Genomic DNA, 17698 nt, shown 5'->3' on the forward strand with positions numbered 1-17698 from the left:
TTTATACATCCTGAGGTTAATTGTTGTTTTCAGGGTAAGGTACTTCTATGAAATTTTTCCATTTGTTCTGAGTGACCTTTTTCTTGGTCAGTGTGAATGCTGTGATTCACCTCACAATTACAGGTACTATAATCTACCTCATAGAGAGAAGCTCTCCTGAGCTATGAATTTCTGTCTGTAGAGGTGAAGGTAAGTGATGGACTAAGTCCCTGCATTTATTGCTTATTGTACTGCAAGGCCAGCCAAATTTGGGGAGATTTCTTTTCTAAGCAGAAGTAATATGATTTATTGTAATCTTTTTTTTTTTGAAACACAGCTGCTAACTTCACAGTCTGCATTCACTTTTTTATGAAACTTTATTGGCAAACTTTATAAGAAACTGAGTAGGCTTAAAAATGGCAGTAGATTCTACTAACAGCATTTTAACATTCAAATTAGTTAACATTCTTCCTAACATCAAGTACTAGAAATACTTATTAAAATAAAAACTATTTAAAAATAATTTATTTTATTGTTAATTTATGGAATAAAACAGCATTTCCATAACACAGTATAATAAAAAAGATGGTTGCACACAAAATTGCAAATCTGTTCTGTACAATTTGCTATTCCTTTTAAATATATAGTGAAGTTTTCATATAAATTTCTTTTTTTTCTTTGTTCCCCTCCACTACCACCCCCACTCTAGAGATGGCTGCCATTAGACACAAGTAGAGGTGTATATATATATGTATGTATATGTATATATACACATATGTATATGTATATACACATATATGTATGTACACATATGTACATGTACATATATATGTAAATTATTCTATACATCTATTTATCAGTTCTTTCTCTGGATGCACATAGTATCTTTTTTCATATGTCCTTTACAGTTAATTTGGGTATTATAATAATAATTATTATTACTTGAATTCATCAGAGTATCTACCTGGAGATCAAGTGTCATCTCCCAAAATCAGTGGGTTGCGTCACCTTTAGACTAATTATGAGAATCTGCCCATCAAGGTTTCTCTGAAGATAGACACCTGTATCCAAGGCACCAAGGCTCAACTGTCTTAGAAACCAGTCACAGATTAGGAAAAGACTGTTCATAAGCTCAGTCACATATACTCTAACCAACTTATTCCTAAATCATCAAGGCTGATCATAACTTGGGTTTTGCTGATAAGTGATGTCAGAGATGGATCTTTTTCTCTCCATAAGCAAGAGCAAGTCAGTCTCAATCAATCAATCAACACATATTTATGAAATGTTTACTATGTGCCAGGCACTCTGATATAAAGAAAAGACAAAAATAGTCACTGCCCGTAAGGATCTTACATTCTAATGGGGGAGAAAATGTATATAGATCAAAACATACAAAACAGATTCAGAGTAGAGAAAAGGTAGCATGAAGGGATGGCAGAAAAGCTGAAGGGACCAGGAAAGGCCCCATAGAGGAGGTAGTGTTAGTAGTGAGTCCTAAAGGAAGCCAGGCGAGTTAAAAGGCAGAGGTTGGGAGCAAGAGCATTCCAGGCATGAGGAACAGCCATTGCCAAGGCAGGGGGACTGGAAATGGAGAGTAATAAGTGAGAAATAGCAAACAGGCATGACTGGATTATAGAGGGTATGGAGAGGAGTAGAATGTTATTTAGAAAGGTAGGAACAGAATAGGTTGTGAGGAGCTTTAAATACCAAAGGATTGTATAGTTGATTCTGGAGAAAATAGGGAGTTATTGGAGTTTATTGAGCAGGGAGTGATGTGGGAAAACCTACACTTCAAGTAAATCACTTTGGCAGCGAGTGGAGGATGAACTGGACTAGGGCTAGATTTGAGTCAAGGAGACCAATTATAAGGTTATTATAATAGTTCAGATGAGCAGAGGTGAGGGCTTAAACTCAGGTGTAAGTGGACAGTGGGGGATATAGGCAAGAAATGTGGTAGAAAAAGAAATGAGGGTAACTAACAAGCCTCAAACTCATCGGTGACTTAGAAGGATGTCTATATATGAAATGGTTGGATGAGAACAATTTGTTCCAATGGCCACCAAGGTGGCTGAAGCAGAGCCTGTGAAGTGCTTAGAGCTTGGTCAGACATGCCAAGGTCATCCACTATATCCCAGGTCATCACCAATCATCTTGACTTTTGTCCTGCCACTAGACTTGGATGACTCTGAAAGAAAATTGAGGCTGATGACTTTGTGTGACCCTGCCTCACTTAAAATCAGTTCACAAGCAAGTCAAGACATCATGAACAACATCTGTGTGACTTAGGTAAGTCACTTGACTCCTCTGCATAGGGTTGCACAAAGGGAAATATCCATTTAAGTAAAATGTGTGACCCGTGAGCTTGAGGGATAAAGGACAGAAATACAGACATTTTAAGAAACATGAAGAATGATGGAGATGGCTAAAGGACCCTAAGAAATTTCTCAGTAGTTTCATAGGCTATGTTGGGAGAAAGGGTAGAACAGACTTTTTTTTTTTATAAATTAGATATAAATCTGTACAGATATACCTTTTATGCCATGATTAGTAAGAAGTGATTTTTCTAGCTGTCTGTGTTACTCAGCTAGGAAGGAAGTCTGTCTTGAATCTTGGTGCAATCAAATTGTTAATTGAACTCAATAGCTGCCATTTCACTGTGCACCTATTTTTCTGTCCTTACAATTTTATTGCCTCTTTTCCTTTTGTTCCTTAAGTTCTCTAGATACAAACATGAAGGCATTTCAGGAATGATTTTGCAAAAGCCGTTGTCTGCATGAAATGATTAGGATTGTTTCATTTCATGTGCAGCAGATTAAAAACAGCATGCAATCTGGTGTATAAACTGTCTAAGTCATCATTGAGCTCAGTTCTGCCCTATTTTCAAGAAGATGTAAACTGAATTCTGCTATATCGCACACATTGGCTAAATTTAGGGTTGGATACATGCCCCTCATCCTCCCTTCCCAGGCCCATCCATCTACTTGAACTAGGAAGCCCCTTCAAAGCAGGGATGACAAAACTCATCAAATCATATATTTTAAAAAAATTTTTATTTATGTTAATTTATGGGAGAAAACATGTATTTCCATAAATAGTATAATGAAAAATGATTGTACATGAAACTGAAAATCTATTATGTACAGCTTTGTAATCCTTGGGGTTTAATAAATACTTATATTGGTTTAATAAATGCTCAATAAATGGATTCAGTTATAGGACCACATATTTAGAGCTGGAAGTCACTTAGAAGCCATCAAATCCAACTTAATTTATGGAAGACTGAGGCATGAAGAGGTCAAATGTTTTCCTTAGATTCCCACAGCTAGTGAGTGTCTGAAAGAGAGATGAGCTTTCCGGTTCTGACCTGTGCCCTATTCATTACCGTTTCTTGCAGTGAACGGAACCATGGAACAAACCACACTTACAATTGTCCTTCAGTGTCGAATTGCATCTCCGATCTGACCGATGTGGGTGTACTCCGCACCCTTCCTTGTATGGTTCTTGCACTTCTTATACCCACAATAGAAGAGATATCTGTAGTCCTTAGAGCTATCCCTATCTTCCTGTTTTTTTTTTTTACTCGCATTTCTTGGGTACTAGTGCAGGCAACCCATGGAATAAACTACATAGCACTTTAAAATCCTACCAAAAATTATGCATGAATTAACAAAAAACCCCAAACAACAAAAAATAACCTACAGTTGTTCATCTTCGGTGCATGTTATTCTAATAGCTCATCAATAAAATGGTCTATTTAACGTCCTGACTGAGTAAGAAAGGTCTGGCTAGGCGCCTCTTGCCCCAGAGCTTTGCGACGATAGGCAGCTGCAGTCAGAAAGGCCGGGGCGGCTGCAGCTGCTTCGCGAGGTCAGGGCCTCTGGAGAGTGCGTGGGGCTTCAGCAGCCGGCAGCTGCTAATTTTGCTATAGCTTGGAAGCGCAGGGGAGCTCTACGTTGTCTCTCCTGCGGAGCCTGTCCATATCTTTGGGCAGGCAATAGCCTTAGTATCTGAGGCTGCCCGGGAAATGTCTAGGTGAGTGTGGTTTAGCCAAAGAGAAGAAAACTCTTTTCGTTGGGGAAACAGCTACAGCTTAAGTTGGGAAGGTCTGTCTTGTAAAGAGGACGCACTGCTCCTACACTTGGAGGAGGAAAGGGAGAAAAGATATTATGATTTAGAGCTGGACGAGACCTGAGAGGTTTTCTAGTACATCGTCTCCCTAGCCCCAAAATACTGATGAAGAAAAACCCGGAGGCTCAGCGAGTTAGTGTCCAGTCCTAGGGCAATGAGATAGCAAATCTGGCCGTGCAAAGAGTGCTGGATCTCCAGGCTGATGTCCGAGTTTGAACCGGGTTCTATGTGGGTCTTGGGTGAATCACTTACAGCTTTCTTATTTGTATAGTAAGGAGGTTGTTCTAAATGACCGCTTAACTCAGCTCTGATTCTGTGAAAACCACAAAGCCCGGATTAAAAACACATAGTCAGCAGAATATTTTATGTGCATTATGTTATTTAGAAAAGCACAAAGATGCCTCTGAATACTTTACTGTGAAGCCTGCTTGAAAGTTTAGATTAATCTTTTTCACTTGTTTTAGTTTTAAGGTTTTGAATGACAGCACTGACATATTGGACTAGCCCTGGTGTGGGGAACCTTTGGCCTTGAGGCCACATGTGGCCCTCCAGGTCCTCAAGTGCAGTCCTTTGACTGAATCCAAACCTCACAGAACAAATTCGCTTAATAAAAGGATTTGTTCCATAAAATTTGGACTCAGTCAAAAAGGCCACATCTAAGGACCTAGAAGGTCACAGGTGGCCTCAAGGCCGAAGGTTCCCCACTCCTGGGCTAGACAATAGAAACAAAACAAAAATTAAGCAGCAATGCCTTCTCTCTGTCATCAGTTATCTTCCCACTCATACCCTAGCAGCAATTGGAGCCCTCCTGGGATCTTCTTTCTCCAATATAGCTTTAAAAAGTCCTTCTGCTGTTCTTAGCTTTCCACATGAACCTGCCACTCTGAGCTTTAGAACTCCTGATACTACCCCTTAGAGAATTGCGCCATATTTTTGCATTTATCTTCTGTTCGGTGTCCTTCTAACTTTTGGACTTAATTTTAAGAAATCTAAGTGAATAAGTCCTTTGTTATTCTTATAGTTTTTTTTTTAGACAACTCCCATTTTTCTTCTTCATCAGAATTGTTTTTCATTCTGTCTTCAGAATTTCATTCTTTTGAGTTGATTGTTTCCTCTGGCACCCCACCCCTACCCTGCTCCACCTTGGATTGCCAGCTATAGAATTTTAGTCTATAGGAACCTCTGAACCATTGGAAATATGCTTTCCCAAAATCTAGGGTGCATGTCAAATTATGTACAGCTTTGCTCTCCTCTGTCACAAACTCTAGGAGGTAATGGTCACTTCTCTCCAAAGTTCCCAATATTTCTACCCTACCATCCAGTTCCTTCTTAATAATAAGAATGAGATCCAGAATAGAATTTATATCAGTTCCTTCAATATTTAAAGGATGAAGTTACCATTAAGACAAGTCAAGACATTTTTAGTTACTTTGTTTTTGGCAGAGAAAAAACTCTAGCAGATATCTGGATAATTGAAGTCTCCCATCACTATGGTGTGATGCCTTTGGAACGGGCTTGTGATCTAATTGTCCTCTTTCTGTCTAGGTGTTCTGTAATGTATTCTGATGACAGAATCTTTTGGGTCTTTTACCTTATAGATCTTCACCCAAATATACTCTACCGTGTTTTCCCTGCTCTGATTCTGAGATTTCTTTATCTGACTATATTTTCTTGATAGGTAATGCTACCCCACTCTCTTTTAATCTACCTATTTTTTTTTTTAACAAAGCATAGCTATCTAAAGCCATAGTCTAGTCATAGGTCCTATTCCATTAAATCTCAGTAATAGCTGTGAGGTAAAATTCACCCCCTTCTATTAGGATCTCTAGTTTATTTGACTTCTTCCTTATTCATATAGATAGACATTTGAGGCCATGGCTTTAAAACTATCATCTATTTTTAGACTTTATCTCCTGTGAATTTCTGTATGTTTCAACTGTCATTCCTCTTCCCACATTGTAATGACTTTCAATGACATGTAGCTTGCTGAATATAAGTAGTTTTCTTCCTTCTCTGTGTAAAAGCTCTTTTGATAAGATTTGTAAGATACTGAGTAAAATACATTCTTACCAGCCCATGTTAAGTGCATTCCAGCCCTCATCAGAAGCTTGTCATTTTTCTATTTAAGTCATGATCCAGAAATCCAAATCGCATTCAAGGACACCCTCTTCTTAATCAGATGTTTAGTTCCCTTTTGTCTCCCCTACCTTCAGTGGACAACAACTGGATAGCAGTTAGCTGGTCCCATGGATAGAGCTTTGTTCTTGGAGTTAGGAAGAAATGAGTTCAAATCTGGCCTCAGACAGTTACCAGCTATGTGACTTTGGGTAAGTCACTTAACCTCTGTCTGCCTCATTTTCCTCAATTATTAAAAAAAAACTACCTCACAGAGCTGTTATGAAGACCAAATGAGATATTTGTGCATAGCACAGTGCCTGGCACGTAGTAGGGACCATACAAATATTATTATTCCCTCCTTTCCCTTTCTTTTCCTTCTCCCTTCTCTGTCTGGCATTTGATTTCCTACCCAAGACTTTCTCATTTCTTAGAGGACAAGCTGTTAACTTCTTCCTCAGAGTCTCTAGCTCTGCTGCCTTCCTCCTCTTCAAGAAGAGCTTCCAATGTTGCTTTTCCTCTTCAGGCTCACAGTACTCCATCTTGCCTTCCACCTCTACATGGTGCTCTCTTGCTCTCCAGCCTTCTGGGGGATTTCTATTATACCTACTTCTATCCTTTTCAACTTATTTTTCCTCATTGAAGCTCCCCTTAAGGAACACTTCATCATTTCTAATGACCTTGAGTTTCATGGGGCCTTCCTCAAGTCCCTTTGCTTTCTCTTCACAAAGGGAGAGAAGTCTGTTGGCACATTGAAAATCTAGAGCAGTCATTTGGCCATGGTGGGGATGCAAACACTACACACTCAGTGCAAATCACTGCAAAAGTTCTTGCTCTTCATTCTCTTTGATAGTGAGATCCTCAATTCTAGTATTGAAAACTACTAGGAGTGATTGAGACTCACCTCATTAGCTCCTCATTAATACCTTCTCACACCTTTTATTGCCTCTGAACAACTTTAAGCCACACCTAACTTCCTTTCCTTTCTCTTATTAACCTGTCTTACCAATTGGTCTTACTTTTTCTTATTTGCCTTACTTGCCATCTTCTTTTTCTATTTCTTTTCTCCCTTCTCAGATCCTTTTCCAGTCTTTTTCTTCCTTCACATAACTTGACTTCAGATTGTGTCCTTCAGAATGAAGTCTTTTTTCTACTTCAGCTTGAGTTGTTCTCCTTCAGTTTTTTCTCAAGTTCTTTCGAATTTCTCCTAACCACATTTGAGTTCTAGGCTGCCAAAACCTTTGGGAAGGCTATGGGAAGGCCTTCTAAAAGCTCCAAACTTTCAAAAAAAAATCATCGATACAAACCATACAAACCAAACACAAACCTCTACACTCCCATGAAACTGTCACTGAAATATTCTAGTATATATGCCCAAAGGGCTATAAAAATGTGCATACCCTTTGACCCAGCAATAGTACTTCTAGGGCTGTATCCCAAAGAGATCATAAAAATGGGAAAAAGGATTCACATGTACAGAAATATTTATAGAAGCTCTTTCTCTGGTGTCAAAGAGTTGGAAATTGAGGGGATGCCCATCACTTGGGGAATGGCTGAACAAGTTGTGATTTATGAATGTAATGGAATACTATTGTGCTATAAGAAATGATGAGCCAGTGGGCTTCAGAAAAACCTGGAAAGACTTGTATGGATTGATGCTGAGTGAAGTGAGCAGAACTTAGGAGAATGTTGTACACAGTAACAGCCACATTGTACGATGACTAACTTTGATAGACTTAGCTCTTCTCAGCAATACAAGAACCTAAGACATCTCCAAAAGTCTCATGATGGAAAATGCTATATACATCCAGAGAAAGAACCATGGAGTTTGAATGCAGATTGAAGCATACTATTTGCTCCTTTTTCTTCTTCTGTTTTGTTTGGTTTCTTCTTTCTTGTGGTTCCTCCTATTGGTTCTAATCTTCCTTATTACATGACTAATGTGAAAATGTTTAATCAGAATGTATATGTACAGCCTATATCAGATTGTGCACCATCTTGGGGAGGGAAGTGGGGAAGGAGGGGGAGAAAATTTAAAACTCAAAATTAAAAACTCACATAGGAAGTGATTGTTCAAAACTAAAAATATATTAATTAATTAAAAAAACAATTTTTAAAAAAAAGAAATAACTTAGTAAATACCCAGCACAGATGGGAGCATTTGTACATTTGCAATATATTGAGGTAGGCTAGATGTGGAAACCTGTAAAAACTTACTCACTTTTTCATTTGTCACCGTTATTAGAAGTCCCCAGGAGTTAGTTTTATGTCAAGCATTCCAAATGGCCCAGGACTAATTGCTTCTTATGTGAAATACAATCAGCCTCTTTTGATACACCATTTCCCACATTAAAATAGGAAATATCAATTGTTAAAAATAGTATATGATGTTAAAATTAAAAGTGCTTTGTTAGATTATGTGAAAGGGCTTCGAAAACCATAAAACATTATATATATGTAAGGCACTATTATACTTTGCTTAAAAAAAAGAGTCCTTTAGAGGCTCTCAATTTCCTACTGATTTAAATCTAAACTTCTCCACTTGGCTTTTAAGAATGTCCATAATCTAGTTCTACTTTATTTTTAGTCACTCTGCAATATACACCCTTCACTTCAGTCAGGCTTGATTTCTTCCTCATTTTTTTTTTTTTGGAGAGTTTATTCTCTTCTCCTTTCTGTTTCGTTCAGGTTCTTTTGCCTAAACTGGAATGTGGTTCCTTCCCATTGCATTTGTCCATATCCTAGCCATATTTCATAATCTTGGGTTCTGGTTCTGATTACACCAATAGATTGTTAATGTCCGATCTTTTCCATAAAGTCTTCTCTGATTGTAGAACTAAAGAATGCCGTTGCTGGAGGGGGCCTTAGAAGTGGTTCCAGTCTAATGCCATGGTTCTGTGACACACTGGGGCCTTTGTGTAAGAATTAGACCAGCACTTCCATGCTGAAAGCAACAGTTCTTTACTTCATGTGTTTTACGTCATGCAAGGAAATGTGAGGTGGCATAATTTGAAGCCCCCAATGGTGGAAGCGTATTGGAGGAGACAGTGGCAACAAGGAAAGGATTTGGGGCAGTACCTCTAACCACTCACCCAAACAAGGATAGCATTTCATACCCTCAAAATGAGATGGGGAAGATAAGGAAGAGATATAACCAGGGATAATGCCAGAGTCTTAAATGTGGTTGTCAAGCCAAGTGTGGCAGAAGGAAAATGAAATTCAAGAAATCCAAGCGGCGACCACTTCCCCAGAATTAGAACATCATTAATGTCAAGTTCATATTATTCCAACCCAAAGCAAGAAAAGAGTGACAGCAAAACAAACAAACAAACAAACAAAAAACCCAGAAAGGAAATAACACACTTCAACATAAAAAAAAAACCCATCACAAAAAATCAGAAAGATGTGAAAAAAGGAACAAGCAATCCAACATTAAAAAAAACCTCACAGAAAAATCAGAAAGATGGGAAAAAAGGAACAAGCAATCAAAAGAGGCCCCAGTACAGCAGACATTTAATTATGATACTAAAGAATGTGATACCAAACCTTCAGAAAAGAATGACACAACTGTAATAAAACATAAAAACCTTTCTACTCCCAGATATAATGAAACAATAATTAAAACCTCCAGAGTTTAGAATATCATTTAAAAAATTAAGGTCAGAAATTAGGACCAAAATTAAAGTTCACAAAGATGAATTTCAATTAAGAAATTAAAATAATTTAAAACAATTTGTAGAGAATATCTTTAAATCTGTGAACATTTGTAAGAAGAGACCAATAGATTGAATATTTAAAAATACGGAGAAAATTGCCCAGAAGTATTAGAATTAGAGAGCAAAATATAGAATAGTAGAATCGGTAGACATGGGCAGAGAAAAACCCCAGGTTCAATTAACCTAGAAATTTTCTGTCCAAGTTCTAGAACTTTGACATTAAGCAATTCATCTTTTGAGTAACTAGGAGAAGCTCCATTCACATACCAAGTTAAAACAACTCAAACATCAAGCAATAATAAATGAAAGAAATTACTGGAATATGTTATTCTTAAAAGCAAAGGAAATGAGTTTATTTAAAAAAATAATAACCTGAAAACATCAAAGAAAAGAGACAGATTTTTCAGTTGGAGGATGGAAATTGCATCTTATTTATCAGTCTTACCAATTAGATTGTAAAGTTCTTAAGGGTAGGGACAATGGGAAGGGAAAAGAAGGCAATAAATACTTATACACTGCCTATTATGTGCCATTGCTGTGCCAAGTGTTTTACAAATATTATCTCATTTGATCCTCACAGCAACACTGGAGGGTGGGTGCTATTATAATCCCCATTTTACAGATGAGGAAACTGAGGCAAATAAAGGTTAAGTGATTTGCTCAGGGTCACACAGCTACTAAGTGTCTGAGGTCATATTTGAACTCAGGTCTTCCTGACTCCAGGCCCAGCACTCTATCCATAAGGCCACCAGCTACCTCTCTATATGATTCCATCATATATTCCTGTATCTTCTCCATTTTTCTGCCTACCCAGTACCTAGCACAGTATTGGACACGTAGTAGAAACTGAGTAAATATTTGTTAATTAATCGAGTATCTTATCCTTGAGTGAGTTTCTACTGTGACTACTGTGCATGAATATGTTAACTTCTAGGTATATTGGTGTCCCTAATTATACAATGTATACTTTTATTTATGCTATTAAAAAGATAATGCTTAAATTAGGATTTTGAGCCATTGCTATTTTGGTCTTGGTTGCATTGGGTTTCCATAAGTTGGTTCGCTGCCTTACTGAACACGATTAGTTCCACCTGCTTCCGCTGGCCCTGTTTATTGTGCTTGAATACAATTTTGAAACATTATTCCAGAAGTTAAATCTTTTATGTAAATTTATGTATGGCCCTCTGGGCCACCTTCCTCACTGGGCATTTGTAGCATATTGGCTGGATCCTCAGAGATCTACTAGGATTCATCGTGCTCCCTGGATCCATTCTCCTAAAACTATAGCTTATGAACTCCCATCAGTAGGTTTATCTATAATAGAAGACACAGCTCAAGGAAAAGGCATTTACCAAGATGGCATACTAAGAAAAGTATCACCAAAAAAAATCCCTCATTTCCTCCATATGTCATCCTCTGGTTCATTATAGCTTCACAGCATAGAAGTCAGTCTTTTAAACAAAGTTTAGATTTGGGTTATGTCCAGTGTCTCCCTTAAAGGGATTAGAAAGGTACACATTGTATAATATAGAACATACAGAGGAGAACTATTTATTCTACACAAAAAAATGCTTAAAACATAAAAGTATTAAAAAAAACATGTACACATACATTGACAAAGACAGAACATGAAACAACAACCTATAACTCTTAGTATGGTCTTCCTAGAAGTTGATGTATAAAACACTGAGTCATGGAGCACCCAGGGCATGGTCATTTCATCTTCACTTAAGATCTGCATTGTCTACGTCCATATCTTCAGGTGAGTCAGAGATTGGATTGGGCTCATCTTCTCTTGGTGGTTTTCTTCTCCAAACAGGGTGTAGTTGCCAAAAATGAAACAGAACAACAAAAAAGTTTCCACCCCCCCACTCCTCCCCCACTCCCCTAAACACACTCCTCTTGCTTCAGGTCAACTTTGATTGAGGAACCCCCTCAATCACAAATGCCTGAGTTAGCCATTGCCCTCCAAAACTCATCTCCTAACAATCATTGTTTCCTTACCTGTACTTAGGGAAAAAAGACACAAGAAAAGAGATCATCAGATTAGCTTGATGCTCAATATCAGGCTTGTCTAGGGCAAGTCACTTGACTCCTTAGAACTTCAGTTTCCTGATCTCTTAAATGGGAATAATAATAATAAAAAATAGCAGTCATAGAATCAAAGGATCATAGATTTAGAATTATAAAGGACCTTAGAGGTCATTAAATCCAACCTACTCATTTTATAGATGAGAAAATTGAGCCCAAAGAGGTTAAATAATTTGCTCAAGGTCCCAAAGATAGTGTCAGAAGCATGATTTGAACTCTGGCTTTTGTGAGGAAAATGCCTTGTGCATTTTACAAATGTCAGCCATGTTGTTATTATCATTACAGACCTATTGCTAATAATTATTATTAGTATAATTAATCATTAATAATGAATATAATAATGATAATGATAAATCTGAACCTTCTTCCAATAAAGTCTTACTCTACTGACCTACCTTGGTGTGGTGAGCTTGGATTCTTGAATACTATGCCAGTGCATCACAAGTACTGGTAGCTCCTGCCAAGTAAATTCTCAGTGACAGATGCTTGAAAACTATGCTAGCTAAGTTTAAAGAGTCTTTTCAACTGCAGTTTGGCCAATAAGCAATTAATTTTTTCAGCCACAAAAACGATTGATAAGCTAAGACAAATGTTATAGGGAGTTAGTATTTGTTAGGCCTTGTATGACCTGGGTAAGTTTCTTTTTAATTTTATTTCATTTCAACAGATACCACTTAGAAATGATCGACCGTAACAGAAAATGCTTTTTTCTTTTTTGGTGGCTTGTTTGTTAACATTTTTATTATCCTATCAGTTTTAAATTCCAACTTTTCCATGTTTAATCTATGAAGTTAAATGGTTGTAAGCCATTTAAGCTGAGAGCTGCAGAATGTATATGAGATTCATTATGCACTCCAGATGTTACTGCATGGGAATGAATGGAATAGAATAATTCATCCAGAATAGTATATTGTTGTTCTACCCCTTTTAAGAAATGCCCCCATTTCTCTCTGTCTTGTTGACTGAGTAGAGGTGAGAGTGGGGTGTTGAGGTGGTGGTGATATCCAAAGGAGGCCCAAGGAATCCATCCTACATTGGCCCAGTTTTCTTAGCTGCTCTCAACCACCACCAAAGACTTTGGGAGACTGCTCACAGCACATGGCACGAAGCTCAGGCTCTGGTTCAGTAGAATTTTCTGGGGGTGGGAGAGAGTATGGATTTCAGGGAGGAAACGAATAATTCCAATTCTTTTTATACGACTAAAAACCCTGCAAATGATTCATTGATATTTATGGAATACTAGGGAGGTGTCTGAGGGCTCCTGGGTGTCTAAAAGTAACAGATTGTCAAATTTCATGTAGCTCTAATTTTTCTGAGTGGCAGGAAAGGAAAGGTTTACTTTTCTTGGAAGGAATGAAAAGTATCATTGTTATTTTTACTTTATGTCCGGACCTGTGATTTTATTCGCATAAGGAAATTCCTGGTTAGGAAACTACTTTTACTAGTACAGGCCAGCAAATGGCCTATTCTAATTTAATGTCTTCGAAAATGGCTGTGTGAAATGAAGTCACTTACCCATGACTACACACCCTGTAGGTATCCCAGGTAGACCTCATACCCATGTCCTCCTGATGCTGAGGCCTGCTTTTTGTCTAGGGTGCTAAGTCTTAGTGGGGTCAGCTAGGTGACACCATAGTGTGTAGAGTGCCAGACTGGCCCTAGAATCAGGAAGACTCATCTCCCTGAGTTCAAATCTGACCTCAGACACTTACTAGCAGTGTGATCCTGGGCAAGTCACTTGACTCTGTTTGCCTCCGTTTCCTCATCTGCAAAATGAACTGGAGAAGGAAATGGCAAACCATTCCAATATCTTTGCTAAGAAAACCCCAAATGGGATCATGAAGAGTTGGACATGACTGAAATGACTGAACAACAGCAAAAAAAGTCTAAGTGATTTAGATTAAAGGCTCTTTGATATTTGAGAGGCAGCATGGAAGGCATAGTTAATGTAGTGTTGGATTCAGAGTCAGAAAGACTTGGTTCAAATGCTACCACTGACACTTGCCAGCTGGGTGACCATGGACAGGTCCCTTAACCTCCCCCTCAGGCATCTAAGACCGTAGATGAATATAAGCTGATAGAGTTTCCAGGTAGTGTTGTCCAAGGGGATGGACCCTGCATTTGCATTCAGAGGGCGTTGGTTCAAATCTCATTGCTGGTTCTAATTCCAGTCCACTTAAACTCACTGAGCCTGTTCCCTTATCTGAAGAATGAAGTAGTTGAATTAAATGACTTTTAAGTTCCCATCCAGCTCTAAATCTAAGTTCCTGTGAAATCATCAGTCATTAACGGATGAGGAATCATTATTATAACTGATTTCTCATCCTGTTTCTGGAGAAGCCTCACCTCCTCTCCTTTTCCATTAGCAGCAACACAAGGTTTGTTTTTTTTTCTCCCCTCTGGCTATTGGAAACAAGGTTGCTTCTGGGAAGCAGGAAACATTTGCAGGCAATACTATACCCTCTAATGCCAGGGTTTACTTATGTGTAAATAAACTAAACTGACCTGGGCAAATCACTTCACCCTGTTTGCATCAGTTTCCTCATCTATAAAATGAGCTGGAGAAGGAAATGGCAAATCACTCCAGTATCTTTGCCAAGAAAACCTCAAATGAGGTCACGAAGAGTTGAATATGACTGAAAAATCCATTTGGGGAAGAAATTAACTAGTATATAGGGATGTGGCATTTATTTCTGAATGTGGACACTAGATTTGTCCTATCCCTTTTTTTCATGAAAACCTGTTTCTGATCATTTCAGAGATTTCACATAACATTTCTTTGTTCTTTAACCTGTCTCATGGTTTGGTGTACAGTACTAGAATTCTCTATTGGGATGGACATGACTAAAAGATGTAGAGTGTATCTTTTTGGCAGTCGGGTGAAGTCTACAGATTCCTTCTCAGAATAATGAATTTTAAAAGAATAAAATAAAATACCTAGGGTTGCACAGGTTGAAACCAATTAGGTTGAAGTATAATTATAAAAATATTTTAAAAATACATCAACCTCATCCAAGAGATAGGTTTGCCTAGGAGGCCACATGGTCACACCAAGCTGGGTCTAGTGGGGTAAAGCCTTCTCTGTACCAACCCTTTGGAACTCAGAGAGACCTAAAGTCCAGCTGGAAGAAAAGCCTGAGGGGCAGGGATTACCCCTTTAGTATATCCAGGGACTTCTAGCTGTGTAGCCAATCAAAGCATAATCATGGCCAACAGGAAGCAGTGAAAGGACAGTTGCACATGCTCTGAAGTTGGAGGAGGGGAAGGGCAGCTCTATCATACATCCCAAAGGGATACTATACTTAGACAATATTTGACAGAATTACAAAATGTCAGAACTGGATGGGCCTCTAGTTAAATCTGCATCTATAGAGGAATCTCCCCTGTAAAATCCTCAATAAATCATCATCTATTCTTTGCTTGAAAGTAAAGGGGATACTTAGAGAACCCTAGAGAGTCAACTAAAAATTAATTGAAATAATAACTTTAGCAAAGTTACAGAATGTAAGATAACTCTATATAAATTATTAGCATTCATATATATGTATATATACACATACATATTGTATATATGTGTGTATGCATGTGTGTATACATATGTGTGTGTATATACGTATATATACATATGTATATATATGTATACATACACATATGTATATATATACATACATATATATATATATAAACCAACGAAACTCAGTAAGAAGAACTAGAAAGTGAAATTCCATTCAAAATAACTATAGGAGCTATAAAATATTTGGGAATATATCTACTAACATTGACTCAAGAACTATATGAATGCAATTATAAAACAGTATTTGCAGAAATAAAGATAGCTTTAAGAAACTGTAGAAACATTATTTGCTCATGGGTAGGTCAAGACAATATAATAAAAATGACAATACTACCTAAATGAATTTATTCCATGCTGTTCTAGTCAAAATCCCAAAAGAATATTTTATAGAGCTAGAAAAAATAATAAAATTCATATGGAGGAACAAATGGCCTGAATGACTAGAATCTTACATGTCATAATGAAAAAAAGGGTGGGAAGGAAGGGGTTCCATCAGTACCAGATCTCAGACTGTACTATAAAGCAGTAGTCACTAAAATTATTTGATACTGGTTAAAAAAAGAGGTAGATCAGTGGAACAGATTAGATATGAAACATAGAGGAGCAAACCGACATAGTGCAGTGTTTGGTAAACCTAAAGACTCAGATTACTGGGGGTGGGACTCACTATTTGACAAAAACTGTTGGGAAAACTGCACTGCAGTCTGGCAGAAATTAGGTTTAGACCAATACCTCACATCATATATTTAAGCTTCCAATAGATAAATGACCTAAATATAAAAGGTCATATAAAAAAATTGGAGGAGCAAGGAAGGAATTAGCTCTCAGATCTATGGATAGGGGAAGAGTTCAAGACTAAACAAAGAGGGTCTTAGAAGATAAAATGGACAATTTTGATTATATAAAATTAAGTTTTTGTACAGATCTAATGTAATGAAAATTAGAAGGGAAAGAAGTACATGGGGAAAATATCTGTAATGAGTTTCTTTGATAAAAAATTTCTGAGATATATAAAGAGCTTATTCAAATTTATAAGACTAAGGGCCATTTCCTGATAGATAAATGGTCAAAAGGAAATGAAAGGGTAGTTTTCAAAGGAAGAAATCAAAACTATCAAATTCTCTAAATCACTAATAATTAGAGAAATGCAAACTAAAGCAACTTTGAGATACCATCTCATACTTATTAACTGGCAAAGATGACAAAAGAAGAAAATGAGAAATGTTGGAGTTGCTGTGGGAAAACAGGCACGCGAGAGCACTGTTCATGGAGCTGTGGATTGGTTCAGTCATTCTGGAAAGCAATTTGGAACTCTTCCCAGAAAAACAACTATACCATTAGTATGCTTATACCCCTAAAGAAGCCAGAGACAGAGGAAAAGGATCTATATGCACAAAAATATTTATAACAGCTCTTTTCATTATAACTAAGAACTGGAAATGACTCAAACAAATTGCTATATGTGAATATAATAGAATGGTATTGTGCCGTAAGAAATGATAAAATGAACAATTTCAGAGGAAATTGGGAAGGTTTTTATGAGTGAATGCATAGCAAAGTGAGTAGAACTAGGAGAACAATACATACAGTGAAGACACTGGAGAAAAACAACTCTGAAAGAATTTAGCATTCTGATCAATGTAATGATAAACCATGAGTCCAAAAAAGTGAAGATGAAACAAGCCTCGTCACCTCCTGCCACAGAAATGAGCTTAAAACGCAGGAAAGACATGCATTTTCATTCATGGCCAATGTGGGAATTTGTTTTTCTGGACTTTGTAGATATATATTGAAGGATTTATTTTTCAATTAAAAATTACTAATGGAAGGGATAGTAGAGGGAAAAATGATAAAAAAATATACTTATTACTTGGCAGGGGTGAAAGGATGGGGTGGAGAGAATGAGGGGGATCTCAACTTTTGAAGCAGCCCATTTCACTTTGTTATAATTCTGATTGTTAGGAAGCTTTTCCTTATATCTGAATCTAAATCTGTTTCACTGCAACTTTCACCAATTGATTGTATGGTACGTATGTCCTTGGAGCCAAGCAGAACAAGTGTAATGCCTTTTCCACATGATGGCCCTTTGAAT

Source organism: Vombatus ursinus, unplaced genomic scaffold (assembly GCF_900497805.2).
Source record: "Vombatus ursinus unplaced genomic scaffold, bare-nosed wombat genome assembly UNPS02014923.1, whole genome shotgun sequence".
NCBI classification, from domain to species: Eukaryota; Metazoa; Chordata; class Mammalia; order Diprotodontia; family Vombatidae; genus Vombatus; species Vombatus ursinus.